The following is a 9,052-nucleotide window of genomic DNA, read 5'->3' on the forward strand; positions in this document are numbered from 1 at the left end:
TGTTGTCCTGATGACATTTGCTTATATAGCTCTTAGATTAACCAAAAAGGAAAAATGAAGAAGCTTTGGTCAATCGTAGTTCGCCACAAACGGATTCTTTTGGAATTTCTAAAAAGCAAACAAACAAATTGACACAAAAGTTTTAACCTTTTGACTACCAGGAATGATCAGCATGTAAATTCTCCTCACAATTTCAGTCAGACAGGTATTGAGAATGAAGTTAATTATCAGCTTAAGAGGTGTGATTCTGATATAACACCAAATTCTCATGACTACTCAACGAAGAAATTTATCGTACTAATTAGGAGAATGAACGTTTTCATCTTGGGAATTAAAGGTTAAGGTGTATTGCGTCCGTGGGGAGGTTAGAAAACTAGTTGATAGGCGACGTGCGAAAGAACAACTGAAAAACCAGACTGTCCTTTAAGGACCCAGATAAACCACCTTATAACCCTGCATTAATTCTCCTCAAAATTTCAATGAAATGTACTGAGAATTAGCGGGGGAGCGTTGGTTCAAATCCAGCTCACGGCGAATTTTCTTTCAAACATTTATTCAGTTAAAAATATGACTATTTGAGGTGTACGGGGTCATGGTTTCTTTCATATACTCTTCATACACAAATAAAATTAGCCTGTATCCCTTTTGGATCCTTCCCTGTCATCAAGTTGACTACGGTCGTGCATCATTAACTTGATCTCTAGTTGGGTTTCAAGTGGAGATGGAGGCTCCCCTACCTGGTCACCTCGAACGAAAAATCTCGCGATGGCTGTATTGCCAGCATGGTTGTCCTGGTGGTGTAGTGGTTATCACACCTGACTAGTAACGGGGGACGTGGGTTCAAATTCCACTCTCGGCGAATTTTCTTTCAAGCATTTATTCAGTTAATTTATCTGTAGGTTCGAATCCTTCCGAGGATTTTTTCAGTTGTCCTTTCGTTCGTCACCAAGCAGCTAGTTTTCCAAATACTCAATTACACTTATTTTAAAAAGTTATTGACTTGGCAAACGTAAAGCAATTATTAGCAGTTAGTATTTACAAATACCACAATAGTAGAAGGTGTACCCTTACTTTATACTAACGACTTTGTTTTAACATTCGCCAAACTCAAATTTCCCAAAATGTTTTACGAAACGGATTGCTTGAACCAACAATGGTTTAAAAAACACGCACATTGAATTAGTTGGAAACTTTAATAAATAAAATGAAACGCAGAAAACTCACCAAAGGTAAGCTCTTGATTTTACGTTTAAAATAAACTTGTCCAACGGTATGCTCATTGCGGGGTTTTGTTCCGCTTCTTCGAAGGGTGGTCTGCCACGATAGTAAATTTTCCGGCCCGTTTAGAGCAAATAGCTTTATTTTTGTCAACCTGCAAGCAATTTCTTGATTTTACGCCTCGGCTTTTCTCAAGGTGGATTTCGCTATTAGCCGTCAGCAAAACCACATAGTTTTTGTCAACTGGATAGTGATTATTCATCCTTTGATCAACTGAAGCGAAGTGAAGACAATAGGGAGCTTAAGATCTACGACGACGACGTCGACGAAAACGCCACAAAACAATGATATCATTGGTTAAAAGAGCATAAATAATCGTGCTGCACGTGCAGCACGGATTTAGCTCATATTTTTGCGGTTCTCTGCGTGACGACGACGTAAAATCACTAAATTTTAGGTTTTGACGACAACGTGAGCATGTAACAGAGAATGCTTCATTATCTATTTTCAGTCAGAAACCGCTCGTACCAATTTATTTTTAGGATACTTCGCCCACACTGTACGAAGTTAACGAGATGGAATAATCGTGAAAGACTTTTACTAGAGCGAAGTTCTATTTTGAGGTGACGTTTTCGTCGCCGTCGCCGTCGCCGTCGTAGATCTTAAGGTCCCTATTGATGGCGCGGACGACGCGAGGCCGCGTGGCTGCATCAAATTTTACTAGTCCGCTGCGTATGCTCATCTCCTTTGTCAACGAGGAAGAAGCCTCCAGTAACTCTTTAAGCTGTTCCTCGTGTCTTCAAAGTTTCTCCCGTAGATTACACGTTAAACCAAAACCAAGTGGTCAAACTCTTTTCTCTTAAGGGTAGTCTGTTTTTATTTTAGCGGGCTTGTGATCTCAAATAAAATTGAACGTAATCTTCTTTACTTCTTTACTAAATTCTTTAGGGGTATTCATGACACTGCAGATAAACACAAGTTTTTAAAATGCGAATGTTTTAATTATATTTATCCTGCCAGCGATGGAGAGGTCTCTTTGGGACCACATATTGAATGTTTTCTTTAAAGATCCTAATTTGTCAAAAAAAATTTCTCTTCAGACACTTCTAGATCATATGGAAAATGCGCGCCAAGCACGTAAACTGGCTCGGCGCTCAATTGGAGATCATGTATGGTGTCTTTTCGGTTACGCATAGAGCCAAGCCATAACATTTTGTTTGATTTAATTTTAGACCAGAGCATTTTTCAAAAAGCGATAATAAATCAAATAACCTTGACAGTGACTGGACATCAGAAAGAAGTACAGTTGTGTCGTCTGCACATTGCGAAAGTTTGACCTCATTATGTTCATCTATTGGAATACCTTTTATTTCTTTTGAGCGTCTAATACGTTGTGCGAGTAACTCAATAGCAATAACGAATAATGTGCCGGGAATTGGGCAACCTTGACGCACCCCGCGTTCTAGATGAAAATGTTTTGAGGCGTATCCGTTATTCAGAACACAACTAGAGATATCTGTATAAAACACTTTTATCCATTATCGGAGGTCAAGACCGAAAGTAAACGTTTCGAGGCATCTATGAATAAAATGCCACTCTATCGAGTCAAACGCTTTCTGAAAATCCAAAAACATGGCTACCCCTGGAATATTCTTCGCTTTAGTGAAATGCATTATATCTGCTATTAACCTAATACTTTCTCCAATGAACCTTCCTTTAACATATCCAGATTGACAGGGATGAATTAAGTTCGGCAATATCTTCTCAAAGCTTCTTCGTCGCTATTTTATTGTCTACATTCAGTAAAGATACAGGCCGCCAGTCTTTTAAATATTCGGCATTCTTCTTCTTCTTCGGAATTAAGGAAATAATCCCTTGACGTTGAGAGACAAAGAGTTCCGTTTCGAAAGGCGCAATTAAAGCTTCTTACCATAAATGAATCGAACAATTTCCAAACATAGCGATAGAATTCAGGCGTTAGCCCGTCCATGCCGGGAGTTTTGTTGTTTTCCATAGCTTTTAATGCAAGCTCACACTCCTGAAGCGACATGACACCTTCGCACGTTTTCGCGATTTCTTCTGATAATGCATTTTCTGTTTCAAAGAACTCACTGAAAGTTGGGCAGTTGGGTCCATATTTCTTGATGTGTAAATCTCTTCGAAAAAGCGTTCTTGTTCCTCCAGGATGTCTTTCGGGTTTGTGATTCTGTCACCTTCATTATATTAACTAAGGACGTTATATGTTTCTTTTTTTGGTTCCTTTTTTCCAAAATATAAAAGTATTTACTATTCCTCTCACGATGCTCGTACCAACGCGCTCTACTGTGCACGATTGTTCCTCGTGTTTTAATACCCGCAATTTTGGAAAGCTTGAATTTTATTCTCTCCAGCTCAGTCTTAAGAGAATCGCTGTATGACGCCTGGAGTTTGGTTTGCAATCTCATCATTTCTGACAAAAGAATTGATTCTTCGTCACGTTTTCGTTTAGCTTTCTTCATTGAAAAAGCTAAAAGCACGAATTTCCATTTTAATCATTTCCCAGTACAGCCCTTTGTCGTTGACTTGTTCATGCTTTTTTGCAAACATTGGAAGTTTAAATGTTAACAGTTCCACGTAATTAGCATCTGACAGCAAGGAGTTGTTAAACTTCCAAAACCCTGGCCCTCGAGGGAGTTCATTTTCGTTGAAAGACATGGAGAGAGCGACGGCGGAGTGATCTGAATAAATAGTTGGGAGTATTTTGCAATCCTTTACGTGATCTTTTTGCTGCTTTGAAATAAAGAAGTAGTGAAGTCTACACTGTATTTTCATTGACGGGTTAGCCCATGTAAAGCCTGTTTGATCTGAATTCTTGAAACGCCAGGAATCAAGTAAATTATGTGTTTTGATTAACGACTGAAGCTTGTCGAGAGAGGCTTTTTTGCTGTCTGTCGGTCTACCGCCTTTTTTGTGTGCAGTGCTAATTTTACAGGCAAAATCACCTCCCAGCACCAAGTTGTCATTGGCGTAAAAGAGTAGAAATTCTTTTGAAACGTCCCTGAGGAAAACAACTTGTTGGGTTGTATCATTTGGTGCGTAAATGTTTACTAAAACCACTTTCGTACTAAGTCAACGTCAAGACGTGGTTTAAATAAAATCATGACTCCTGTACTATGAGAGGAGCCATGACTGGACACGATTTTGCCTCCCCATTCTGTTTCCCATCTTTTGATGGATTCCGGCGAGGAATACGTTTCTTGCAAGAAAATTGTATCCGATTGCTGCTGGTGCAACCAACGAAAAACTTGTCTTCGCTTTCTCGAACTGTTTAGCCCTCTAACGTTAAGTGATAACAGTTTATACATTTGATTTCTAATAACAGGATAGACGGGGTATCCAAGAAATAATGAAAAAATATATATTTTTTAATTATGTTCACAGTGCGGTTGATATTTGTGACCAGGCTTGATTCTTATTACCTCGTTAGCATCGAAAATTTGACCAACGTAACAGGAGAGAAAGCTAAAACGAAAGCACATGCGGAAACACATACAGAAGCTTTGTACGGCGTTTTGACTGGATATAGAAAGTGAAAAGCTGCAGCTCTCAAGTAGGTGGTTCAGTAGAAAAAAAATAATAAAATAAATAAAATTAGCTGTATTTTAGCTTTCATTTTAGCTTAATTGTCCATTAAACGGCGATGTTTCTTCACCACGGTAAAGAGCACCGTCGATGATCAACTTTTCGACGTTGAAGTATGCATTTTTCTTCTCGCGCTTGGCCGCCTTCAGTATCGGATATAACAACTTTCTTACCTCGTCAACCTCTTTAGGAAAATCGTCAGATATTCCAAATCCGGTACCTCTTGGGAGATTTTTGATGAAAGATTTAATGAAAAATTTATCTTGAAAATGCGTCAGCCTAACTATGATCGGTCTTGGTTTAAGACTTTGCCCATTTGATTGTGAATGGCGCTACGTAATTCTGTGAAATCTGTCAAAATGAATGTTTTTTTCATCGCCTGGAAGGATCTTTAGCTTCGTGCGCATGAATTCTCTTAGGGCGAGTTCAGAGTCATTGTTTGTTTCGTTTTCACGTTCCTTTATTCCCAAGAACTTCAAGTTTCCTCTACGACTGTGACATTCGAGCTTAACGGCACTTCTGCCTTTCATAAAGCCGGCTTGTTCCTCGGCAATTATTTCTTTTGCTTGGTGCTTCAGGCGGTTCAAAATGACTCTGAGAAGAACCTTGCTTGGATGGCTGATTAAGCTTAAGGTACGGTAATTTTTGCACAGTTTGAGATCACCTTTCTTGGGGAGTGTAATAACAAGAAATCTTGTCCAGTTTTGTGGCCATTTAACACTATTCCATATTTGGTTACAGATGTTTAGAAGAGCTGTCGTCATATGCTGGCCGCCTGCTTGAATCAATTCTCCTGGGATGTCAACGCCTAGTGACTTCCCTTTCTTCAACATTTTTACAGCTTCTTCAATTTCCGATTTCAATATGAGGTCTTCTGAGTCGTCGCTTTGGCTTTCTGGTGTGTCTAAGACTCTGGCGTCGCCCTGTAGCTCGTAGATGTACAGTTCTGAGCAGTACTCGGTCCACCTTTCTAAGATTTTACTTCTCTCAATGATGGTTTCACCTTTCTTATCTTTGATGGTGTTGACTTTGCTTTGCTTTGACTTTGTTAATGTTTTAACAGTATCATAAGCTTTCTTGCTATTGTTCTTCATCAAGTTGGTTTCGATGTCTTCACACTGTTCTTGAATCCACTTTTCTTTCGCTTTAACCATTTCTTTCTTTACAAGTTTGTTCATCTTGCTGTATTCTTTCTTGGCTTGAGAAAAACTTTTCTTTTTCCCTTTAAGATCCCTTCTTTTATCACACAGACTTAGCACTTCGGATGTTACCCAGGCTTTTTTCTTTGTTGTCTTATTTCCTAGAATGTCTCAATAGTTGCTTTCTCAAATGTCGCAATATTACTTTCTAGATCTGAATCATTGTCAAAAAGAAGCAAAGGCCCGAATTTTCCGCCGATTGATGCTCTAAACTGGTCAGCTACAAGGGGGTCCTGAAGTTTTTCAAGGTCGAACTTAAGTCTTGTGTATTGGGGCTTGGACATTCTCCTCAGCTTCAACCTAAAAGTCGTCATAACAAGGTCATGAGGGCTTGCAACGTCGGGCCTTGGGAACGTCCTGGTTCTCCTGGTGTACACACTGGACTTGAATCTATTTGGGACTAATATGTAGTCTACCTGACCATGGTTCACGCCGTTAGGATGATGCCAAGTCATAGTTCTGGACTTTTTGTGCTTGCCGAGGGTGTTTGCGATGACAAGATCGTTGTAATTTGCGAACTCAAGGAGCCCGCAGACCTCTGTCGTTGGTGGTAAAGTTGCAGTGGGGCCCCTATTGTTTAGGCCAGTCTTTTGCAGTGTCTTTTCTAACTCTTGCATTAAAGTCGCCGAGGATGATCTTGATGTCTTTTTTCTGTGCTTTGTCAAAATTCTCTTGGATTTATTGGTAGAAGATTTCAAAATCTTCATCACTGTAGTCTGAGGTAGGTGCATACGCCTGAAAGAGAGTGATGTTGAAAGGAGATGCTTTGATGCGGATAGAAATTAATCTACTTGAAATAAAATTGCAGCCTAAAACAGATTTGGCAGTGTCTCTGTGGACTAAAAAGCCCACCCCGTGTTCATGTTTATCATCTCTACCCCAGTAGAACAGCTTATGACCATCGTCGCTGTTGATTTCACCGAGTGCCTTCCTTTGGACTTCACTGAGGCCGATGACAGTCCACTTGTAATGCTTTAATTCATGACACAATTCATCAAGTCTTCCCTCTCTCCATAGAGTTTCCACATTCCATGTTCCAAAAGCAATTTTGTCCTTTGAACGAAAACGGTAGGTAATCCTTCCACCGGTGTTCGACTCTTCGCCCGTGTTCCGGTGGGTAATAGCGGGCGCGGAGCTTGTTTGACCGGGCGTCCTCCGAGCCGGTATGGGCTTTCTTGTTTGACGCTTCATCACTGGGTTTCTTGGAAAATAAGACTGGCGGTCTCCATACCTCCATACCTCTATGTTATCCGCAGCTGTACTTTGCAACAAACAAAGCGCCTCGCACCTGTGCATTTAGCCGTTGACTGTTTGACAGTTCATCCACCCTGGCCGAAGACGACGATGCGTAGCGATGCTCTCCACCGTCGATCGCCCAACAGTGCAATACAGACACTGGCCCCTCCCACTGCCTTAGCCCCCTAGGTGCAGGGGTTTCCAGGGTGCGGCGTGTGGAGCCGGCAGCTGAGAGAATTAAGCTCATCTGGTGGGGCGAGCCAGGCTACCTCGCCCACAGGGACCTGTCACCCGGCTCGTGACTCCCCACCAGACTCCCCCTGGTAGTTTAACTACCAAGCGCAAAAGGAAGAAATTAAAGAGAACAAAAAATGGAAAAAAATTATCAAAGTAAACCAGAAAGAGGGAAAACTCTTTTACCTGAAAAGAGATTATTGTATTGTGTGTACCTTGTTGTTTTTCTTGAATGAAGTAAGTCTATGCATTTGAAGTGTGAGTTATAGACATAATGGAGACGAGATCCTTGCACTCAGCTGATTAAGCATTTGCTTCCAATTATAGACATGGACATAAAAAAATTGGGCGGCTTTATCGGGCCTAGCTGCGATGTTGGTGCATAGCTCAGTTGTTAGTGCGTTGAAATCAAGTAAACTTCAAAGACCGCGTCTTCCAACCAAGAGGTGTTTCTTCAAAAAGTGGCACCTCCTTTGTGGAAGCGCTGCCCATCCAAACTATCAAATGGAAGAAAAGGCATCACTTTACAAAAAAGCCTCATCGCGTGCTTTCAACAACTTGAACTGAAGCTTAAGTCTGACTTTCCCTTTTTTTTCCTTATTAAAAAGATAACACAACAATTCTGTGAATTCCAAGTGCGTTATTCAAGCTTCTGTCAGAAAGGAATTAAAATTCGCATCTAAAAAATTTTAGAAAAAAAGGTTGCAGCGAATGCTTTTAAACAAGAAATTAACTGAACTAAGTCTTTCCTTCAATATTTCCCGATCCAAAATTTAACTCTATCGATAAACAGTTAAATAAATAAGCTGTAATATGGGGGGTCCAAATCCGAATTTGTGCCAGGGGCTCCAAATCTAGGGGTTTCCAAATTCGCTAGGACACCGGTGCTAGAACGACTACCGTTCCTTTCTTTTTTACCGAGTCATATGATGACCGGATAGTGCATTGCGTGCAACGTAAACGCAAAAACTCGTTTCCGCTCACGCACACAATTATTTCAAACATATTCCCTCATCAATCTTTCGCATAGTTCGTCCGTACATTAGTGGTCATCGCGATTGCCTCTGAATGAATGAGGGATACCGAGTTTGAGTCGTACTTGGGTTGCCTTCTACGTGGCAAGAAATGTTACACATGCGCAGCCACAGCGCGACCCCTCCCCCCAACTTCAAATGAAGTAGAAACTTTGCACTTAGACTCGCTCTGAAGAGGAGGCAGACATTAACTGAGGAAAGAAACTGTGCAAAGCACATAGTGGCAAAGTCCAAATTATTAAGATTAAGAGAGCATTGGAGCGCTACATGTTTAGATTTCGGGGAAGTATTCCTTCTCTTCCTTCTCTAGAGCTATCGATAGTGTCTATGCTGTGCTTTAATTTTATATTTGGTTTGTTTTTTTTCCAAACCAGTTTAAACTTTTTTAATCAACAGTCTAAAAAAGGGATTTTTCTTTCTTTGGGGGTGTAGTTAAGAAAAAAAGGGGCTAGGTTTTTTAGGTGGTCTGAAAAAGAACTAGACATATTTTTCCTCCCTTGTACTTACTTA

This window comes from Montipora capricornis, chromosome 5, assembly GCF_036669925.1.
Source record: "Montipora capricornis isolate CH-2021 chromosome 5, ASM3666992v2, whole genome shotgun sequence".
NCBI classification, from domain to species: Eukaryota; Metazoa; Cnidaria; class Anthozoa; order Scleractinia; family Acroporidae; genus Montipora; species Montipora capricornis.